General features: G+C 41.0%; 1 protein-coding gene across 3 annotated transcripts in view; it reads right to left on the reverse strand.

Moving 5' to 3' along the window:
- The window catches only part of bzw2 (basic leucine zipper and W2 domains 2), a 76,094-nt gene that overhangs the window by 50,510 nt on the left and 950 nt on the right, over positions 1 to 24,634 (reverse strand). The gene's annotated exons all lie outside the window — the stretch shown is intronic.

Consider the following 24,634-nt stretch of genomic DNA (forward strand, 5'->3'; position numbering starts at 1 on the left):
TCTTAAATTCAGAACTACAAATGAATTTCTTTTTCAAAAGCTGCATTAAGATTAAGGTAGCCTCACTTTCAAGCAAAGAAATCTCTCTCCTTGAGCTGCTTCTTTCCCTCATGAGCTAAAGATTACATTTGGCTGACCTTCTGCAAGATAAGCCATTGTCACATCAACCCATGTCTAGCTGGAGCACAATGAATTTTGAAGGTTTACTTCTGCTTTACCTCACTAATATTTTCTCAATTGTCTTGAGCAGCAAACCAGTTGGCAACAAATCAATTGAAGGTCACACATGACTTAATTTTATACACACATCATGGAAAAAAAAGAAGAAATTAATTTCTGAATGCATTTCCTACAATACGTTGCATCTTAATTTGTATTTGGCATGGAACTTGCCCTACACAATCTGCTCTTGCTGTCATTATCTAAGAATGCTCTGTACAAATGCCATGTTGGCTAGTACAAATCATCATTACTTCCTTATTTCGAGTGCACATAAAACCCAGGTGGATAAAAAAAAAAGACAGGCTGAGATATCTCTTACTGCTCTCTTCTGTTGTAGATTTATACATCACCTTATACACTTATTGTGAATAGAAATAGCATTCACCATATACATTAATGATTTAGATGAGCGAACTAAATGTAATATTTCAACATTTGCTGATGACACAAAGCTGGCTGGAATGGCGAGCTGTGAGGAGGATGCAGAGATGTTGCAGTGTGATGTGGACAGACAGAACGAGTGGGCAAACGTATGGCATGTGTAGTATAATGTGGTTAAATGTCAGGTTATCCACTTTGAAAGCAAAAATAGGAAGGCAGATTATTATTTCAATGGCTGTAAATTGAGAGAAGGGAATGTTCGGCAAGACCAGAGGGTCCTCTCGCACCAGTAGCTGAAACTAAGTGTGCAGGCGCAGCAGGCAGTAAAGAAGGCAGGTTGTGCATTAGCCTTCACAGTGAGGGGATTCAAGTTCAGGTACAGGTAATTATACAGAGCACTGGTCAGGCTGGACCTGGAATGTTGTAAGCAATTTTGGTCTCCTTATCCAAGGGAGGTTACCTTGCTGTCGAGGGAGTGCAGCAAAGGTTTACCAAATTGATTCTTGCAAAGGCAGGGTTAATGTATGAGGAGAGATTGAATTGGCTGGGAGTGGATTCACTGGAGGTATAAGAATGAAGAGTGTGATTTCATTAAACCGATAAAATTCTAACAGGAATAGACAAGTTAGATGCAGGAAGGGTATTCCTGATGGTATGAGAGCCCAGAACTAGGGGCCATAACTCAAGGAAAAGGACTGCAATAGAACGTAGAACATAGAAGAATACAGCGCAGTACAGGCCCTTTGGCCCTCGATGTTGCACCGATCCAAGCCCACCTAACCTACACTAGCCCACTATCCTCCATATGCCTATCCAATGCCCGCTTAAATGCCCATAATGAGGGAGAGTCCACCACTGCTACTGGCAGGGCATTCCATGAACTCACGACTCGCTGAGTAAAGAACCTACCCCTAACATCTGTCCTATACCTACCACCCCTTAATTTAAAGCTATGCCCCCTCGTATTAGCTGACTCCATACGTGGAAAAAGGTTCTCACGGTCAACCCTATCTAAACCCCTAATCATCTTGTACACCTCTATCAAGTCACCCGTAAACCTTCTTTTCTCCAATGAAAACAACCCCAAGTGCCTCAGCCTTTCCTCATACGATCTTCCTACCATACCAGGCAACATCCTGGTAAACCTCCTCTGCACCCGTTCCAGTGCCTCCACATCCTTCCTATAGTATGGCGACCAAAACTGCACACAAAACTCCAGATGCCGCCGCACCAGAGTCTTATACAACTGCAACATGATCTCAGTACTCCGGAACTCAATTCCTCTACCAATAAAAGCCAGTACGCCATATGCCTTCTTCACCGCACTATTTACCTGGGCAATCTTTTAGGACAGATGATAAAGGAGAAATGTCTTCATCTGGTGTGGTGAGGCCGTAGAATTCACTACCATAGGCAATGGTTGAAGCCAATAAATTGTGCTTTCAAACGGCAAGTAGATATAGCTCTGTGGTCAAAGGGATGAAGGCGTATGAGGGAGGGGACGTGGATTAGCATGTTAAGCTCAACAATCAGTCATAACCAAACTGAACGGCAGAATAGACATGAAAGGCTGAACTGCCTACTACAGCTCACATCTTCTATGTCTATATTTCTGTGCCAATACAATACCACGTCACCACATTTTGGAAATTGCAAGTTTAAATTCGCCATAACAGCACCGTTACTAATATGTAGTGCAGTTCTGGATGTATGCTTGCTCACTGAGCTGGAAGATTAGTTTTCAGATGTTTCATCACCATACTAGGTAACATCATCAGTGAGCCTCCGAATGTATTATAAATTGCAGCTGGACTCAACTAACAGATCCGCTACATTAAAGGGCAATAAAACCTTGAAGGCACATTGTTGTGTGGGGAAGTGGAATTAGCAATCTCGGGGTGGCTTCCCTCTCCTCCCTTTGCCACCACAGAGCCTGGCAGTGCCTCGCATCTTGTTTTATCAGGAGATGCAGTACTGAGTGGCTTTCTCCTCCCAATCAGCATGACAATACCTCCATGCTTTAGGGTAACCTTGAATATATCCTTTTACTTTCTCCTTTGGCTGCCCTTTGAGTGCTAGCCAGATGACTAGAAGACGAGAACTTGCTTAGACAGCTTGCTTTTTGTACATCCAGATGCAATGGCCTGTCTATCAGATTTGGTTCTTCAGGAGAAAGGTTTCCAAGCTGGACTCGACTTCATGACAAATGGTTGAGTTAGTCCAACAGTTCTCCCATTTGACCAGGATTCAATATAGGCAATGGTGGTGAAAACTGAGAGCCAATCATGCTGTTGTTGGCAGGCAGAATGACTTTGTCATTAAGATCTGGTCACCAATCCCCAGACCAATCAGCTACTTGAGGATGGCAAAATCTCCCTTTGTACCCACCCCCTGGCTCAAGCTTGTCTGCAGTAGCCTTCCCTGCCATTGATTGAACAAACAGCAGTGTAAACACCACTTACAATGAGTGTCAGTAACTTGCTTTTAAACCGTGCATCAATCTCTTCCACTCGCCTTGGATTTTAAAATCGTCCTTTTCCCATGTCACTCCATAATCCAAAGTACAGAAAAATAAAAAGACATGGTCATTACCTGAAATATGGAAAGTGATACACATAACTCAGTCACCCAGTTTGTGTGCGCACATTGGATGCCTAATTGGCCCAGAAAGGTTGTTGGAGCACCTTCACGTTGGGTATGTTTATAGGACAGGCTAAGTATCTGGGATCAACTGGCCTTTGCATATCCTGCACAGAGTGAGCTATCATGCAGTCATCTACAAATTGAATGCCATGCTTTCCCACAGTGGCAAACTCTGATTTTATCAAGAAGTGACCACAGTTGAGAAGTTCCCTATCCAAACAGCATTGGATGGTAATACCAATTAGTAGGTCATCTTAGATGAGGTGACTGATGATGCTTTATCTCCAGCCTCACTTGGAACTATGCATAATTCTGCAGTCTTGCAAGTAGAATCTGATGCCAGCTCATGTTTTGCTCATTGGGATTCCTAGTTAACTGCTGTCCCTTGACTCTTATATTGAGGAAGCATTTGCCCAACCCTGAAATCTACCAATTTGGCACCTTGATAGGGCAAATGTTTGCAGTTGAACCAGCATGCCTCACAGATCCCAGGTAAGTTGGAAGTGGGTGGGATTTGACCTCTAGTAGACACCTTACCAAGCCTTACCCATTGTCCTGCACCAAGTAATGTTTGAAATGCTGGGAGGTTGGTCATACCCAGCTGTTGATAATTCATGAGTACTCAATAGCCCAGTTGAGTAGGGGCTGCTGATTCTGGTAGAAAGTATTCCTAGAACATTGATGGTGTGCTGTTCCGATCACATGATTTGGAACAGTTTCACCATCTCATATGCTTTCTAAAATGTTTATAAGGATCCCCCGTAGTTCACCAGCAACTTCTCTGAGAAAAGTCTCAAGCAGCACAGAGGCCATCTGGTAGCAGTTGAAGAGGGGAACCGGAGGACCAGGAAAGAACAAACCCATCTTTTCACCCCAAGAATGCAGTCTCTTTCCTCAGTGCACTTTTAACTTTTCTTCTGCCCACCCAATTGTAAGCATCCCAAGAGTTCAACTTCCTTCTTCCCCTGGAGTGTCAGAAAGTGAGGGGTGACCTGATAGAGGTTTATAAAATCATGAAGCGCATGGATAGGGTGAATAGCCTTTTCCCCAGTGTAGTGGAGTCCAAACCTGGAGGGCACAGAGTTAAAGTGAGAGGGGAAAGATTTAAAAAGGTCGGAAGTGAAACTTTTCACAGAGGTTGGTGCATGAATGGAACAAGCTGCTAGAGGAAGTGGTGGAGGCAGAACAATTACAACTTTTAAAAGGCACCTGGACAGGTACATGAATCGGAAGGGTTGATAAGAGATATGGGCCAAAAGATGGCAAATGGGACTAGGTCAGATTAAGATATCTGGTTGGCACAAACAAGTTGGACCGAAGTATCTGTTTCTGTGCAGTATATTTCTATGACTTGAACTTCAGGCTATTTTCTGAGCCTGACTCCTTTTGATGGCAGGTCCTGGTTTTTTGTGTCATGGTTATCTTTTTACCCCAGCATCCGTTTCAGGACTTACACTTGCCTATCCATGCATCAAGGAGGCAACAGGGTACTTCTACAACTATAGATGCTGAATAAAGAGATCACGAGTTCACAAAAGCTATCGCTTTAATATGTTGCTGTCATGCAATTATCTGCTTTAGAAACATAAACTCACTTAAATGCAATGAAGGCCATCCATTGTTAACGTGTCCATGCATATGACACCTTAGGGGGAGGGAGGATCCTGTCTATTATGAGCACAAGTCCCAAATTTGTTGTTAAGTGCTGATTTTTATTTTTAAAAAAATCAGGTCTGACCATATATGCCAATTAAACTAATGCCTTTGGGAAACCATGAGAAAATTGGGAAGAACATTTGCACTTTAGCCCACTAATCACGAAACATTTCCAACCATGTTAAATCAGTAAAACTCATGATTGTACTGTCATGTTCCTTGAAGTAGCCTTAATAGTTGGACTAAAACTTTAGATAAAGGAAAACTGATACCAAAACATTACTGACTTACTTTCCTCCTCCCCCCCCCCCCACCCACTCAACCTGCCACTTCCTCACCCTGACATCTATCACAGCCAAAGACATATGCACTCAATTTTAACATTACTGTCAACTCCATTAAGTTAAATGGTTAACTGAGGAATTCCTTGAAGCTAATTCTCTCAATCAATCAATCAAATCTTTATACATCCTGAACATTCTGATTGGTTGGATATTTTTAAAATAATTTGATTCTATTCAACAAGGCGCCACCTGAACAACATAAGAGATCACCACAAATAACAAAATAAATCTGATTAATGTTACATTGCATAATGCATGGGTAATACCAACTCATTGTTTCCACAATCATGAGACATATGTGCAGGGTGGAGTATTGAGACTCTGTACAAAACAGTAATCCAGATCATGGGTTTAATTTTCTAAAACGCATTAGATTTGGGGAAGGTGCCTTTAGATTGTAAAATGGCTAATGTAACTCCTTTATTCAAAAATAAAAGGAGGGAGGCAAAAAAAAAACATAAGATTACAAGCCAGTAAGCTTGACATCTGTCATAAGGATGTCAGAAACAATTATTAAATTTGTTCTAACAGCACTTGGATAAATTTATTATCAGGAAGAGCAACCACAGTTTTGGGAAAGGAAAATTATATTTAACTAATTTATTGAAGTTTTTTTTGTTTGAAGTAGAAAGTACCCTGTGCTGTGCATAAATGGGAACCAATGGATGTAATGTCTTTAGATTTCCAGGAGGTATTTGATAAAGTGTTACATCAAAAGGTTATTGCAGAAAACAAGAGCTCATGGTGTTGGGGGTAACATATTAACATGGACAGAAAATTGGCTAGCTAACAGGAAGCAGACAGTAACAATAAAAATTGGTCTAATTAAGGCTGGCAGGACATCATAAGAGTTATGCCACAGGGGTTCAGTACTGGGGCCTCAACTCTTTACAATTTACATCAATGATTTAGATGAAGGGTTCAAAGGTATGGCAGCTAAATTTACTAAATGGCACCAAGGTAGGTGGGAAAGTGAGTTGTAAATAGGACAAAGTGTAAAAAAAGTTATAAATACGTTAAGTCAATGGGCAAAAATCTAGCAAATAGAGTAGTTTCAGAGGGTGTGAAATTATCCACTTTGGCAGAAAGAACCTATTATCTAAGTCGTGAGAGGTTGCAGAGCTCTGAGATGCAAAGAGATCTAAATGTCTTCGTACATGTATCACAGAAGGTTAGTATTCAGGTAAAGCAAGTAAACAGGAAAGCTAATTGAATGTTGAATTTAATTCTCCTCACAATAAAATACAAGAGGAGGGAGTTTACACTTCAGTTATACAGGGCATTGGTGAAACGTCTGGAGTACTGTGTTTCAATACTAGTCACTGTACTTACAGAAGGATTTTAATGCACTGAAAGCAGTTCAGCTAAGGCTTATGAGTGTAATACTTGGAATTAGAACAGTAGACTGCTTTATGAAGAATGGCTAGGTATGCTAGGCCTGTATCCTCTGGAGTTTAGAAGAGTCTAAGGTGACTTAATTGAAATAAACTCCTGAGAGGACTTGACCTTGTGGATGTTGAAAGGATGTTTTTTTTGAGAGAAAATCTAGAACTAGGGATCATAGTTTTAAAATAAGGAAAGCATTTTCTCAAGAGTTGCATGTCTTTGGAATCCCTTTCTCAAAAAAGCTGTGGATGTAGAATCTTCAATATTTTTTAAGTCATAGGTTGATTCTTGATTACCAAGAGGATGAAAGTCTATCAGGAATATATAGTAGTGTAGAGTTGAGGTTGAAATCAGATCAGTCATGATTTTATTGAATGGCAGAGAAAAGTTGAAGGACTAAGTCACCTACTTTTGCTCTTTGTCTGTATGTCATTTGACCAAGTAACTTCAAGGGTTGATTTTGGATATTGTGATGAACTTTTAAAAATAAAATACACTGGCATTGTATCAATTTACAACAGGATACTCAGCATTTTTACCCTCCCCATCCATTCACCCACATAACCTTTAGTCAAACTGCCTCCATTCCAACCTCCAAGAAGCATCCTTACTTTCCTCAATGCCACATTTTCATCACCTACCATATGCATTTATTGACTCTAATCATTTCTGCCTTCTTAGAAAGATTGGAGAAAGCTGGTGAACAAGAATCCTACAAGAACTGGACTGTGACTTTGCATATTCATTCATTTTAGTTGAGGGACAACCTTTATGAACAGACTGGCTATGATGCAATTGAAGCAATTAGCCTGAAATTATAGCATAGAATAAATGAGTAGATGGCCGGTAAAACCGATTGTACGATTATTGATTCCAGTCAGAATACATAATGACAGCATTGATGAATACTCATTTAAATTAAAATTACCAGTAAAATGATGAATGTTTTTTCTGCACTTCAGTCAGGGTTATCTGGTAGCTACCCAGTTGGTCCCTGGTTTTTATTACAATGGCAGAGCGTTTCACACTGATGATACTATATTGCATAAGACAAGGATTTGACACATTTGAATATCAGTTGAGAGGACTTAACCATCTCCAAGCAAATCTGATGCAATTATTTCTGTAATAAGATCAACTGTCACCCTACACACAATTAACTCTGTGTTATGAATTACCATTCAGATAAGTATTGGTTATGAGAGTGATTTACATTGGGAAATAAACATTGAAATACAATAAAACATGTCCTCGTTTAACGTTGGGTGTATCAAAATAAATAAGCAACTTTAAAAAAGGTAAAGATTATAAAAATGCCATTAAATAGCTTGAAGTTTAACTGAAGATCTCTGAAGAATTGAAGAGTTATTCCTTTTTTTTTAGAAAGAAGTATCAAACTTTTAATTGTGACATGTGCCTTACTTACACTATATTCATATAGAGGAAATTGTAAAAACTGTCCTGTTTTACACAAAAAAAACTTTAAAGAAGGCAAGTCTCCATTTTGAATTCTCTCAGATTTGGAACTCGCCTAAGGACCTTTTAGCTAGTAATGTACACAAATAGAAACACAGGATTAAAATCTTGGTGAATAATTAAAAGCATTGTCTCAACCTACTGTGTCACAAAATTATATAAATGTGCATCATGTTGACTGAGTGCTGCACTTTCAGAGAGGTGGCATTAATCTGAAGAGATATTTGAAGAGTGGAATAAAAGCAAAATATCACGGGTGTTGGAAATCTAAAATGAAAAGGGCAACACGGTGTCTCAGTGGTTAGCATGGATACCCCACAATGCCAGGCTCCCACGTTAGATTCCAGCCTCAGGTAACTGTCTGTGTGGAATTTGCACATTCTCCCAGTGTCTGCTTGGGTTTCCTCCAGGTGCTCTGTTTTCCTCCCACAATCCAAAGATCTGCATGTTAGGTGAATTGGCCATGCTAAATTGCTCAGAGTATTAGGTGCATTAATCAGAGGGAAATGGGTCTGGGTGGGTCACTCTTCAGAGGGTCAGTGTGGACTTGTTGGGCCAGAGGACCTGTTTCCACACTGTAGGTAATCTAATCTAAAACAAAGTGCTGGAGAAACTCAGGTCTGGCAGCATCTGGAGACAGAAACAGAATTATACTGGATGTAATCATTCTACTTCAAAACTGAAAACGGTTAGACACTGAGTATTTTTATACCTTTGAGAGGGGCAGTGGAGGAGCAAGGGAACAGATGATGTGAAAGCACATCATCTTCACATCAGAAGAAAGATAAAGGGGTATTAACTGTGGTGAAAGATAAGTAGAGATATCAAATAAGTGCAAATAAAGGCATGGAAAGGAAATAAAAATGGGCTGTTTCTTGACAGCCAAGTATACAAGACAAGGCCACTGCCAGGCATGTCCCAACACCCTCCCTTGAATTAGGGTATCATACTTACTCTAATCCTCTGGCATCTCAGGATGATTGGCAGATTATGGCAAGCCATAATCCATATGAAGCTTTCATCAAGACTATTTCCTTTAGAAACCTGGGATTATAAACTAATCAATTTATCCAATTTAAGCATAACCAGCCTTTCCATACATCATTCTTCTCAATTTACACTCTACCATTATTTTCACTACCTCCAATTTTACCGATATTTTGTCAGCATCTTGTTCGATATACACTTCAAGCATTTTAGCCTGCTCTGTACTTCAAAAGAATATATAACCCTCTGTCACCTTCAGAACACATCCACTCTCTTGCTATTTAGATGCCAATACAAAATTAGATTCCCTTTGTTTGTTGCGATTGTAACAAAGTCAGCCAGGTGGACCTCACAGAACAAGTTCCCTGATTGGGCCAGACTAACAGCTCCAATCAGGGAGCCCTGGCTGACAGACAGAAACAGGAATGCGAAAAAGGTCATTCATTCAGAGCTGGAGCAGTATCAAGGACTTTCCAAATGTAAATAAAAGGGTGACGGGACATTCACCTCTGAAGTTATTTCAAGGTTAACTGCTACTCTATTCTCACTTTCCACGTTTCCAAATGAAACACTTCGATTGTTTCATCAGGATGAATTCAAAACAAAAGATCAGCAAGGGGTTTCCCTCCGTGGGAAAGTAATCCTTGCTGCTCAAGTCATTATGCATGCAGGATGTCTCTATGCCCTGCTCTCATGCTAGCTTGTGGTGTTTCTCAGCTGTGGAACTACTCACCACTACTCGGAACTTGCAGGATTTCCACTGATTGCAGCATATTTATTATGCAGTGGTGCACCAGGTCAAACACTACTACACAAACAGCCCTTCACTGTACATGTAGTGGAATGGAAACAAACAGAGAAGCTTCCGAGAGCACATAGGTGGCATGGATTCATTGGAAACAGAAGTTCACACTCTTAAATCTGTTGCCACGTCACATCATCTAGCTGACTGTCATAGTAGCTGCAGCTGCACGAATCAAGCGACTCAGGCAACCCATCATTCATGACACATGATGTTTGAACACCAAAGGGTGTACTTTTGTTGCCCAATGTTCAGTGTAGCACAACATCTTGGAATTATTCAGGACTGACCGTGGCCCATTCCCTGGACTGTAAGAATTGAAATAGGCACAAAGTGAATGCAGTTAACTGGACTTGTCACATTATTCCAGAGCAAGAGAAAGGCGAGGAATATAGTGGTGAGTAGCTCACCTATTGACTCCCAAAAGCCTGTCCACCAATTAAAAGGCACAAGTCAGGAGTGCGATAGAATAACACACTTGCCAAGATGAGTGTAGCTCCAACAACATGGAAGAAGCTTGCCACCATCCAGGACAAAAGCAGCCCGCCATTTTGGCACCATATCCTTAAGCATACACTCTTCCCCCCCCCCCCCCCCACCACTAACGCTCAGTAATACACTGCAGAAATTTATGAAAGATCCTTAGACAACACTTTTCAAGCCCACAACGACTTCCATCTAAAAGAACAAGGGCAGCGGATATATTGAAACACTACCACCTGTAAGTTCCCGTCCAAGCCACTCACCATCTGGATTGGAAATATAATCACTATTCCAGCACTGTTGCTGGGTCAAAATCCTGGAATTCCCTCCCTAATGGCATTGTGGGTCTACCTACAGTAAATGAACTGCAGTGATTCAAGAAGGTGACCACCACCTTCAAGGGCAACTAGGAACAGTCAATGAATGCTGGCCAGCCAGCAATGTTCACATCACTTCAGTGAATTACAAAATAAAAAGGCTGTTACTGACCATGAGCATATCCTGAAGTGGTGGGGACTGCTGGCCAAGCTGCAGCAAATGACAAACTAGAATTACTAGGTGAGTAGTTATCCCCATCAAGTTTCACTAGGCTGTATATCATCCAGCCAGCTTTGGCTTTTTCTCACATGTTTAGACCTTATTGGAATGCATCCAGCCTCTTCCAGAAATATCTTCCCCAAAGATAACCCATTTCTCTTCAAGTGTTTTCCCCCATCAAACCTTTGGCTCATACCATTGCAATTGCTTTCTGCCAGTTCATAAATTCCATTTTCGATTGGTTTGCCTTTCTCAAATAGTAACATAATTAAAAGTGATAATCATATCCCAAGATTTAAGTGCTCCCCATCAAACATTTGGTTCATCTCACTCCTCGGTATCAGATTGAGCAATTTTCTTTCCTATTTGGACCACTGCTGAAATCTTCATTTCTTGCGTTTAATCATCAGTTCCACATCTGCTCATATTTTCTCATACCTCGTCTTTTCAAAGAACCAATGCCTTACTGCCACATGGATAGTGTGCACTGGTATCTTTTGTACTCAAAATAGCAACATGTTTGTTCTTAATACAGAAGCCTTACAGACACTGTCAGCAAACATTTCCAGCAAGGTTGGACAGCAATAAGAAACATGAGCCTCAGAATATTTTCTTCTTCCTGATCCTGGAGCACGGAAGTCAATTGGCCAAGCTAAGATTAGCTAGCTCAATGCCAGTCTGAGTCATATGCTATTTGCGGTAAGTATTATCTCACCCATGCACATGTGGTAAAAGATTATTTGGATAACATTCTCCTTGAAGTAAAGGGGGAAATAGAGTAATTTTTATCATCCCAAGAAATGGGTATTCCTAACAATTAAAATTGACTTAGGAAACGAGCTTCCAAGAGGTGTGTAACTTTCATAGTCAGGTGACCATATGCCATTGAGTAAATTCACAAATCCTTGCAAATTACAAAGCTATAGCATTGTGAGGATTACAAAGTGTTTCACCTATCAATTTTATATAACAGTCCAAAAAAAAGCAGCAATTTCAATTTTATTAAAATCCTATTAATTGAACGCAGTAGTTAATTGACTTTGCTTGACTGCGTTTATGTACAGCAATTTTACAAAAACATAAATGAACTTTTTTTTTTCCCAGTAAGACCATATTGCAAGTAATCTGAATGGATTTTCAGAATCTCCAAACAAAACTTTTCATCCTTGATTTCAATCTTCATCTCAACTTTGTTGTTGTCTTATCCACTTGTAAATCTCTCCCTCCATTTAAAATTCCCACCTCACATTCACAATCACCAAGATAACTCTGCCACTTTTCAGGACTTGCTACTCACCGCAAGCAGGACATCTCAAGTCACTTCCCTCCAGAAGTCTCCACACACATCTTCATTCCACATCCCAACCCACCTTCCTTCCATGTCCATTCATGGAAAAACTATCCCTGGCTAACTTAAAACTGCAGTTTGAATCCAAACCAACTGACATTTGACATGTCATGCTTTGTTCAACGAAACCTCATCTCAACCTTTGATGCCCCAGTCCCCAATAAAACGGTCCAGTCTCTCACTCCACACTTAACCTTTCAATAGGCTTTACCCCCCACAGTTAAAATATGTCAATGCTTGTATGCCTTGTGTTTATGGATAACTGGTTGAGCCATTCACTGCCAAGAGGTATTCCAAGTCGTTCGCCAGCCTGCAACAATTACTCACTATTCCAGCATTATCGTAAAATAGAAACACAATCTTCAGTTTTTTTTCTCAACTGTAACCTGTGTTTCAAACTCTTCCTTCCTTCAAAAAAAAAATGAGAGCGCAGCTCAAGGACTGTGTATTAGTAAGACTTAAATCACCTGGTCATTGCCTCTTCCACTTTCTTCCTTTCAAAGGGTTCACCAGGTCAAACTTTCACTGTAGATCTCTCCACTCCCCAAGCTTTGAATTCATATCTTCCTTTTCTTTCCCTCTCAATCTAACCTCTTGCTCCCTCCAAGCTCAACTAGCCCATAAGTCCCACCTCTTGCTCTCTTCCCTGCTCCTATTAAATTGTTAATCACCAAACTTTCTCCATTCACCATCTTAATGATACAAACAATGGTTCTTCAGCTACTGTCCTCTCATCACACCTATTACCTCCTCAAAATAATCTTTGAAGCCTATCACCTCTACAAACGTCCTCTTAGACGTCCTCTGACTTCCCTTTCCTCGTCAAAGGTCTTGAGTATGGTGTTACCTTCCAAACGTATGCCCGTTTTTCCTGAAACTCGATGTTTGAAACCAATCAGGCTTCAGCTAGAGTATTAGACTAGACAGGATTGAGGTTCATAAAAGGAGGTGGTGTTAGGTACTTTCACACTTTGTAGAATTGCTAAGTCCCCTGGGCCAGATGGGATTTATTCTAAAATTTTCTGAGAAGCTTGGGAGGAGATTGCGCAGCCTTTGGCTTTGATCTTTATGTCATCATTGTCTACAGGAATAGTAGCAGAAGACTGGAGGATAGCAAATGTTGTCCCCTTGTTCAAGGGGAGCAGAGACAACCCTGGTAATTATAGACCAGTGAGCCTTACTTCGGTTGTGGGTAACATGTTGGAAAAGATCATAAGAGGTAGGATTTATCATCTAGACAGGAAGAAGTTGATTAGGGATATTCAATACTGTTTTGTGAAGCCTCACAAACCTTATTGACTTCTTGGAGATGGTGATGAAACAGGTAAATGAGGATAAAGTGGTTGACGTAATGTATATGGATTTCAGTAAGGTGTTTGAGAAGGTTCTCCACAGTAGGCTATTGCACAAAATACGGAGGCATGAGATTGAGGGTGATTTAGTGGTTTGGATCAGAAATTGACTAGCTGTAAGAAGACATCTGTTGATGGAAATCATTTATCCAAGAGTTCATTTACTAGTGATGTACTGCAAGGATCTGTTTAGGGGCCACTGCTGTTTGTCATTTTTATAAGTGATCTGGCTGAGGGCATAGAAGGATGGGTTAGTAAATTTGCGGTTGACACTAAAGTCAATGGAGTTGTGGATAGCGTACAGATAAGCTGCAAAGCTGGGCTGAGAGGTGACAAACGGAGTTTAATGCAGAAAAGTGGGAGGTGATTCACTTTGGGAAGACTAACAGGAATAGAGTACTGGGCTTCTTGGTAGTGCAGATGAGCAGAGAGATCTCAGTGTCCATGTCACAGATCCCTCAAAGTTACCACCCAGGTTGATAGATTTGTTAAGGCGGTGAAAAGGTGTGTTAGGTTCTTTCAGTAGAGGGATTGTGTTTCAGAGCCATTAGATTATGTTGCATCTGGACAAAACTCTGGTGTGGCCACACTCTGAGTATTGCAAACAATTCTGGTCACCACATTATAGGAAGGAAATTGAAGCATTAGAAAAAGACTGCAGAGGAGATGTACCAAGATGTTGCCTGGTATGAAGGGAAGGTCCTATGAGGAATGACGCAGAGACTAGAGGCTGTTTTCGTTAAAGAGGAGGTTAAGAGGTGACTTAATTGAGACATACAAGATTATCAGATGATTAGATAGGAAAAAAGGCTCTCACTGTCCACCCTTCGATGGTGATGGCTAGCATGAGGGTACTTGAATTTGCTTTAAATTGAGGGGTGATAGATATAGGAAAGATGGCAGAGGTAGGTTTTTTTATTCAGAGTAGTAAGGGCATGGAATGACCCGCCTGCAACAGTTGTAGACTCGTCAACTTTCGGAGCATTTAAATTGTCATTGGATAAATGTATGGATGATAATAGAATAGAGTAGCTTCAGATTGCTTTCACAGGTCGGCACAACATTGAGGGCCAAAGGGCCTGCACTGCGCTGTAATTTTCTATCTTTGATGCCACAACTCTTAAAACACTTATTAAAATTACAAATCACATCCTGTGAGAGACGGAGACAAAGGTTAACTATTCTGCCTCATTTTAATTTAAGTTTTTGACAAGCTTGATCAAGTCTTCCCCCTTTACTATCTCCCAACTGGGACTACTCTGATATGGTTCTATTCTTATCTACCAAACAGTAACCAGAATATCATTAATAACAGATCCTTTCCCTCATCCCTATCCAATGCATTTGGTGTAGTACCCATCCCTCAAAGACCATCCACCTTCTATATCTATCTTTAGACCCCAATTTCTCATCTACCTTCTGTCACTCAAATGAAAACAACTGCTAGTCATACACCTATGCTGGTATCATCCAGCTGTGTCTTACCTCTCTCATCTCGGCCACTATTGCCAAAATTGTCAGACTACATATCCGACATTCAATACTGGTCAAGTTGAAATTTCCTCCAATTAAATATTGGATAAACTGACACCATCACCTTTCATCTCCATTCCAAACCATGTTCCCAATCTACCAACTCCAACACATCCTCCAGCTGTCATCAATTGAACCAAGTAGTTTTCTACTTCGGTGCCATATTTCACTAAAATCTGAGCCCTCAATCACATATATACCATAAATCCACCTTATTTCCAACTCCTTCACCACCCAACTTAAAACGATCATAGCTTACCTACTGCTAGAAGCTCAATCCATGTCAACTGTTACATTACTCCATCACAATCTATCTTTGACTAATTCAATGCTCTCTAGTTGATCTCCTACATCTCCTCCTCCATAAACTGAAGGATATACAAATCTCTTAACCATGTCATTACTTCTAATAAAGAATCTTCACCTGGCACACCATGCTTGCACACAGAGTCAAGCAAGACAGCAGTATTTAAACTCCGATTTTTATTTTAAAAAATACCTCCAAGGTGCCATCCCTCCATATTTATAATCATCTTCAGGTCCTACACCTTTCTAACATTATGGTACTCATTTAATTTTAACCTCCTAAAAATTAAATGGCAGAGTTCCAAGGATGACACAGGAAAAGAATGGCCTGGGAATTCATGTGAATATATATTTCCACGTGTCGTGAACATATGGAATTGAAAGCTTCATAAATAGAAGCACTGAGTACAGAAGTCCAGTATTCATGATGCTCTAGTTAGTGACAGCTGAGCATTGCATCTAGTTCAGGTCACCACAGTAGAAGGATGAGTCCCTGGGAAGGTCAGAGATGTACAGCACAGAAACAAACTTTTGGGCCAACCTGTCCATGCCGACCAAATATCCCAACCCAATCTAGTCCCACCTGCCAGCACCTGGCCCATATCCCTCCAAACCCTTCCTATTCATATACCCATCCAGATACCTCTTAAATGTTGCAATTGTACCAGCCTCCACCACTTGCTCTGGCAGCTCATTCCATACACGCACCACCCTCTGTGTGAAAAAGTTGGCCCAAGATCTCTTTTATACCTTTCCCCTCTCACCCTAAACCTATGCCCTCTAGCTCTGGACTCCCCAACACCAGAGAAAATATCTTGTCTATTTATCATATCCATGCCTCTCATGATTTTATAAACCTCTATAAGGTCACCCCTCAGCCTCAGACGCTCCAGGGAAAACAGACCCAACCTGTTCAGCCTCTCCCTATAGCTCAAATCCTCCAATCCTGGCAACATCCTTGTAAATCTTTTCTGAACCCTTTCAAGTTTCACTATATTCTTCCAATAGGAAGGAAACTAGAATTGCACACAATATTCCAACAGTGGCCTAACCAATGTCCTGTACAGCTACAAAATGTCCTCCCAACACCTATACTCAATGCTCTGATCCATAAAGGAAAGCATACTAAACACCTTCTTCATTATCATATCAACCTGAATTTCCACTTTCAAGGAACTATGAACCTGCACTCCAAGGTCTGTTTGTACAGCAGCACTCCCCAGGACCTTACCATCAAGTGTATAAATCCTGCCTGATTTGCCTTTCCAAAATGCAGCACCTCACATTTATCTAAATTAACCTCCATCTGTCACTCCTCAGTCCATTGGCCCATCTGATCAAGATCCCATTGTAATCTGAGGTAACCTTCTTCGCTGTCCACTACACCTCCAATTTTGTTGACATCTGCAAACTTACTAACTATACTTCTTAAGCTCATATGCACTGGAGACATGACAGAATGATTCCCACCAGGAGGGATTTTCATTCCAAGCCACACGAGATGTAGCTCTCCTTAGAGCAAAAGGAGATTGAGTGCAGATTTTATTGAGGTGTACAAGATTATGATAGGTTGACTTGAGGTAGACAAAAAAACTATTCCCATTAGCTGAAGATTCAAAGGCCAGGGAACTAAATTTAAAGGTTTGAAGCTGGAGATGTGATTTTCTTTTTAAAAAAGCGATAGGATAGGGAATAGACTGATTGATTGCTCGACAAGAAACTGCAACAATACTGAAGCATTTCTGAAATTAATTGATTGCACGACTGGTGGCTGTGCCTTCAGCTGTCCAGACCTTAAGCTCCAAAATTCCCTTCCAAAACTCTTCCTTAAGACCGCCTTAAAAACAAGCTGGTTATGCAGTTACGTATCATGTTGTGTTTTATAATGCTCCTGCAAGGCACAATGGTGTGTTTTATTCCGTTGAAAACATGTTGTCATTGTCATAGTAAACATTCCACTTTACTGAAACATCTGAAAACAACCAGTGACATTCCTCAAACAGGATTAATAGCAGCTAAGTCATTCTTTTCTGTGTGAGGCTTTCTACAGTCCAAATGGATTTAGAGACTGGCCAATGCTGACAATTAGGATGTCATTTTAGTAATCTGGGACACAAGCCCAAGCTGCAAGAGAGAATATAAATCCAGGTAATCCAGTGTTAATTGATTGCTATATCCTGTTTCATATTCCACTTAGAATGTCTTTTCGCATAAACCAAATCATCCGTCGACATTTCCGCCACCTCCAAAAAGACCCCACCACCAGGGATATATTTCCCTCCCCACCCCTTTTCACCTTCCGCAAAGACGGTTCCCTCCATGACTACCTGGTCAGGTCCACACACCCCTACAACCCACCCTCCCATCCTGGCACTTTCCTCTGCCACCGCAGGAACTGCAAAACCTGCACCCCCACCTCCTCCCTCACCTCCATCCAAGGCCCTAAAGGAGCCTTCCACATCCAAAGTTTTACCTGCACATCCAAAAATATCATTTATTGTATCCGTTGCTCCCAATGCCTCTACATTGGGGAGATGAGACACCTCCTAACAGAGCGCTTTGGGGAACATCTCCGGGACACCCGCATCAATCAACCCCACCGCCCAGTGGCCCAACATTTCAACTCCCCCTCCCACTCTGCCGAGGACATGGAGGTCCTGGGCCTCCTTCACCGCCACTCCCTCACCACCAGACGCCTGGAGGAAGAACACCTCATCTTCCGCCTCGGAACACTTCAACCCCAGGGCATCAATGTGGACTTCAACAGTTTCCTCATTTCCCCTTTCCCCGACCTCACCCTAGTTCCAAACTTCCAGCTCAGCCCTGTCCCCATGACTTGTCCTACCTGCCTATCTTCTTTTCCACCTATCCACTCCACCCTCTCATCACCTCCAACCTATCACCTTCATCCCCTCCCGCACTCACCCATTGTACTCTATGCTACTTTCACCCCACCCCCACCCTCCTCTAGCTTATCTCTCCACGCTTCACGTTCTCTGCCTTTATTCCTGATGAAGGGCTTTTGCCCGAAACATCGATTTTACTGCTCCTCGGATGCTTCCTGAACTGCTGTGCTCTTCTAGCACCACTAATCCAGAATCTGGTTTCCAGCATCTGCAGTCATTGTTTTTACCTGTCTTTTCTAAATATTAAGGTGAACGAACTCTCAAATATCAAGATATTCTTCAAGAATTCAGCTATTTACATCCAGTACTTGAAAATTTGCTAGAAAATGCACTAATATGTATTTTAGAAGCATAGAAAATAGGAGTAGAAATGAGCTATTCAGCCTTTCGATTCTAGTCCACCATTCACGGCTGATGACCCAACTCAGTCTTTTATTCTCATTTTTTCCACCTACCCTTTGACCTTGTTAGCCATAAGGATCATTTCTAACTCCTTGAAAACATTCAACCTTTTGCCTCTTTTGTGTCAGAATTTCACAGGCTCACCACTCTCAATGAAGTTTATCCTCATGTCAGTCCTAAATAGATTATGACATAACCTTGACTGCAACCCCTGGTTCTGCACTCCCTATTCATTAGGGACATCCTTCCTGTGTTTACCTTGTCTAGTGTTATTAGAATTTTAGGTGCTGAGATTCCCTAGGTGAAAGTGAGGACTGCAGGTGCTGGAGATTAGAGCCGAGTGTGGGGTGCTGGAAAAGCACAGCAGGTCAGGCAGCATCTGAGGAACAGGAGAGTCGAGGTTTTGGGCAAAAGCTCTTCATCAGTCCTGGATGAAGGGCTTCTGCCTGAATTGTTGATTCACCTGCTCCTCGGATGCGGTTAAACTGCTGTGCTTTTCCAGCACCACCTCTGAGATTCCCTCCTGATTATTCTAAACTTCAGTAAATAAGATGATAACCAATCATATGTCAGTTCTGCTATGCCAGGCATTAGTCTGGTAAATCATTGTTGCACTCCCTCCATAGCCAGAACATCCTTCCACAGATAATGAGACCAAAACTGCACATTTTGCTCACAAAGTGAACCACTTCATATTTATTCACATTATACTTCATCTACCCTGCATTTGTTCACTAACTCAATTTATCCAGTCAGCAAGGCATCGCTGCATCCTCCTCATAGCTCATGCTCCCACCTGGTTTTTTGGTGTATGAAAATTTGCAAATATTACATTTACTACCCTCATCCAAGTAATTGATGTATATTGCAAACAGCTGAGGTCCAAGCATTGATTCCACCAGCCATTTGAAAGACAACAGTTTTGCCCCTATTCTTTGTTTCCAGGCTGCTGACCAGTTCTATCGCCATCTCTATCAACTTTCTTAAATCAACCAGAAAATTTAAAATATAGTACCTATAGAGTCAGATGTACAGCATGGAAACAGACCCTTCGGTCCAACCTATCCATGCCGACCAGATATCCCAACCCAATCTAGTCCCACCTGCCAGCACCCAGCCCATATCCCTCCAAACCCTTCCATTTCATATACCCATCCAAATGCCTTTTAAATCTTGCAATTGTACCAGCTTCCACCACTTCCTCTGGCAGCTCATTCCATACACATACCGCCCTCTCCGTGAAAAAGTTGCCCCTTAGGTCTCTTTTATATCTTTCCCCTCTCACCCGAAACCTATGCCCTCTAGTTCTGGACTCCCCGACCCCAGGGAAAAGACTTTGCCTATTTACCCTCTCCATGCCCCTCATAATTTTGTAAACCCGTATAAGGTCACCCCTCAGCCTCCGACGCTCCAGGGAAAACAGCCCCAGCCTGTTCAGCCTCTCCCTATAGCTCAAATCCTCAAACCCTGGCAACATCCTTGTAAATCTTTTCTGAACCCTTTCAAGTTTCACAACATCTTTCCAATAGGAAGGAGACCAGAATTGCACACAATATTCCAACAGTGGCCTAACCAATGTCCTCTACAGCCGCAACATGACCTCCCAACTTCTGTACTCAATATTCTGACCAATAAAGAAAAGCATACCAAACGCCTTCTTCACTATCCTATCTACGTGTGACTCCACTTTCAAGGAGCTATGAACCTGCACTCCAAGGTCTCTTTGTCCAGCAACACTCCCTAGGACCTTACCATTAAGTGTATAAGTCCTGCTAACATTTGCTTTTCCAAAATGCAGCACCTCACATTTATCTGAATTAAACTCCATCTGCGACTTCTTAGCCCATCGGCCTATCTGGTCCAAATCCTGTTGTAATCTGAGGTAACCCTCTTTGCTGTCCACTACACCTCCAATTTTGGTGTCATCTGCAAACTTACTAACTGTACCTCTTATGCTTGCATCCAAATCGTTTATGTAAATAACAAAAAGTAGAGGGCCCAGCACCGATCCTTGTGGCACTCCACGGTCACCAGCCTCCAGTCTGAAAAACAACCCTCCACCTCTGTCTTCTACCTTTGAGCCAGTTCTGTATCCAAATGGCTAGTTCTCCCTGTATTCCATGAGATCTAACCTTGCTAATCAGTCTCCCATGGGGAATCTTGTCGAACACCTTACTGAAGTCCATATAGATCACATCTACTGCTCTGCCCTCAACAATCCTCTTTGTTACTTCTTCAAAAAACTCAATCAAGTTTGTGAGACATGATTTCCCATGCACAAAGCCATAATGACTATTCCTAATCAGTCCTTGCCTTTGCAAATATATGTACATCCTGTCCTTCAGGATTCCCTCCAACAACTTGCGCACCACTGAGGTCAGGCTCACTGGTCTATAGTTCCTTGACTTGTCTTTATATACGTCTATATACAAGTAGAAATCAATACTGATTTCCCAGTTTCCAAATGCAAGTTAGCACTCGGTTCAAATGAATTTTCTCCACATTGCCTCAGGGGTTGAAAAGTTCAAAGATACCTTTTTGTGGTACCAAAACTACTACATGCCAAAGCTCTTCAATGTATTACTTTTCAAAAATTCAGATTATAATCAAAAAAATATGATTTTGTTTTTCTCTCCATATTTTAGTACAGAAAAGCTGTCATTTACTGTAAGATTATCTTCAATTTTCTGCTCCACTCATTCGCTATTTTTATTCTGCAGCTGTCATATCATATACATAGTATTACACTATATACTCTGCTGCAAAACAAAATGACATCATAAATGGGATAAACTGAAACACTTTCAGCAGTATCAGGTCTCGTAATTAACCATTTAGCCACAACATGCTCTCCCCCAAAGGAAGTGGGACACAGAATCATCGGAAAAAAAACTAGATACAACAGAATAATACATGCCATTCACAACGTAGAAAATTCATGACTTATCACTAAGGTCTTCATGGCAAGATAGGCTCCAATTGCCAAAACAAATTTCAATATTTCTCCTGCACTTTATGACAACCACAATCCCAGCCCCACCCAGTTCCAGACAATATTCATCTGTAGCACCGCTACACAGATATTCCTGCATTTTTTAAGTATCTCACCCAGATGGCCAACCTTCATGTAAAAACACAGATTGTATTATTAAAATGTTACATGACCCATAGAAGGCATTGTAAACTGAGTGTGATTACATTCGCCTCAGCTATTAGTCTCGATTGCACTTTTCAGCAAGAATCAAATAACAGCAATCTGCAACTCCAGACTAATTACTTTCACCTGACTAACTCAAGAGTTCTAAGACCAAGCAAGCTTTCCAATTCCACCAGTTGCAATTAGTTATCTCATTATCCACAAAGCAAACTCTGGAGTTTCCTACTTTGTATTGTCCGTACTTGGCAAATACCGTAATAAACTTACCCATTGAACCTCTGAAGTGCTCTCAAATGTTTTACATTTTTTGTTGTCAACTCACGGTTTTCTTTGATCTTAAAAAGCAACTCATGTTCCCAGAAATACTTCTTGACTGTTGCCAAGAAGTTTCCTTTTGCCCCTTCGTGGAAAACAATTATTTTTACAGATTTTGTTTTAAACATGCATTGTGTGTAGACATTCATTAGCTGGGCCAGCAATTTTTCCTCATCCTTGGCTGCCCTATAGAAGATAATGCTGATCTGCCTTCTTGAATTAGTGCAGTCTGTTCTGTAAGTAGAACCATAATGCCATGAGGGAGGAAATTCCAGGATTCTGATCAGCGACACTGAAGGAACATCAACATATTTTTCCAAGTCAGGATAAGGCGTGGCTTGGAGAAGAACTTACCGATCTTTTAAATCTCCCCATGATTTAAATACAATTCTAATAAATGGAAAGTCTATACTAGCATCTCATACATACTCCTAGGTGGAGAACAAAAAAAAAGTCCAAATGCTCTGACCTCTTTTTTCCTCACGCCCCACATTCATACGATAGGTACTACACCTCTAAACTTGGCTGGATTTTCCTAAACATTAAATGCATATAATTGCCCACAGAAGGTTTCTCCCCTACATGAGAACATAGTCACAGTCTCTTCCCCCCCCCCACCCCCCATCTTCCTCAAATCTCAAAACTGAAGCTCCTGCTCATCTGACCTCGAATCTCAACTGTGTGAAGCAGGCCATTCAACCTACCAAGTTCACCCAACTCTCTGAAGGGCATCCTGCCCAGACCCGCCACTCTATCCAATCCCTGTAATCCTACATTTCCCATGGCTAATCCACCTAGCCTCCAGATGGCTCGATACCTGGACAATTTAGCATGGCCAATCCACCTAACCTGTACATCTTTGGACAGAGAGAAAACCTGAACACCTGGAGGAAATCCACGCAGACACAGAAAGAACAGTGAAACTCTACACAGTATGCAGCTAGTGGAATCAAACCCTAGTCCCTCACATTGTGAAGCAACAGTGCTAACCACTGAGCCACCGAGACTTCAGACTTATAAAGTCTAAGAGAAAGCAACAATGAATTCTTATGTTAACTTGCCCTCCCTCCTGCTCTTTCCAACTTTGGCAGCAGCATGTATCATCATCACGGCCCTTAATAGCCAGGACGGTTTAAGAACTGTTGCTTCTATTATTTCATGTTGTTATGATGTTAACTTTGCAACTAAATTTACTAAATTCTACTTGAGCCTAGAACAAGAATGACTTCAGATACTAATTTTAGAATAAATTCATTTACAAGAAGTGAAGAACTTCAGTCAAATGGATAGATTTGCAAAGCTGTGGATGTTCATCTAGTAGACAGAGAAGTTTAAGTGTGGTTTAATTAAAGTATTCTAAAATCTAAGGGGTCTGAGCAAAGCTGGGAGAAAGATTATGAACCAGAAGTCACATTTAATCTCGAAAAAAAAGCAGAGAGATGAAGAAAAACATTTTTACACAGCAAATGCCAAGATCTGAAATGCATTGCCTGACAGTATTGCAGAGACAGATACATTTGTGGCAATTAAAAGGGAATTGGACAATTATTAGGAAGGAGAATATTTCAGGGCTAAAGGGAAATAGTAGGACAGCACAACCAGGTGAGTTGCCCTTGCAGAGTTGGTACAAACACAATGAGTCGAATGGTCTTCTGTGCCATAGTCATTCTTTGGCAGTTATTTTTAATTACATCAACGTGTTGCTTTTCACGATCTGATATTTTCACGATTGGTTAGTTGAGTTCAAGTGAGCTCAAATACAATTCACATGTGATCAGCAAACAATGATGTTTCAGTTCTAAAAATTGTGATCAATTTTCATTACACACAGTTGCTGCAGTTCAAGTGCACGATTCACTGCTGTCCATCTGGCACAATGAAGTCAACATTAATTTATCACAAACAGGCTAGCAAAATACAGCTAGAATGGTTTGGAGTGATCTAACTTTTTCCTCTACAAAGCAATTAACTTAAATGTCTTAAGAGCACATATAGATAGACAATCGTATACATACGTTAACTCTTCACTGTTAAAAATTAATTTCTATCAATCCTAGTATTCAAATCGAATGCTTATTACTGAAGTCTATATTAAAATATCTATTTCTATATTAAAATATCTGTTAAAATATGCCTTTATTTAAACACCGTATTAATAATTGATAAATTGGCACTCATTTGCACATTCGGTGCAACCGCATTAAAAGATTGGCAGCGTTACGCCCAAAATTGATTTACATCGCATTATATCCAATTGTCTACTTGCCCAATTTGTGACTGGTAATAATCATTGAATATATTTCCAATTCGGGATAAATCTACATTCGTCATAAACTCAGAGAGAGAAGATAAAAGGGACTATGAGCTCAACTGTCTCTGGGGAGAAATGTTGCATCAA

This window comes from Chiloscyllium plagiosum, unplaced genomic scaffold (genome assembly GCF_037043375.1).
Source record: "Chiloscyllium plagiosum isolate Xiang-an unplaced genomic scaffold, Cpla_swu_hap1 HiC_scaffold_5, whole genome shotgun sequence".
Classification (NCBI taxonomy): Eukaryota; Metazoa; Chordata; class Chondrichthyes; order Orectolobiformes; family Hemiscylliidae; genus Chiloscyllium; species Chiloscyllium plagiosum.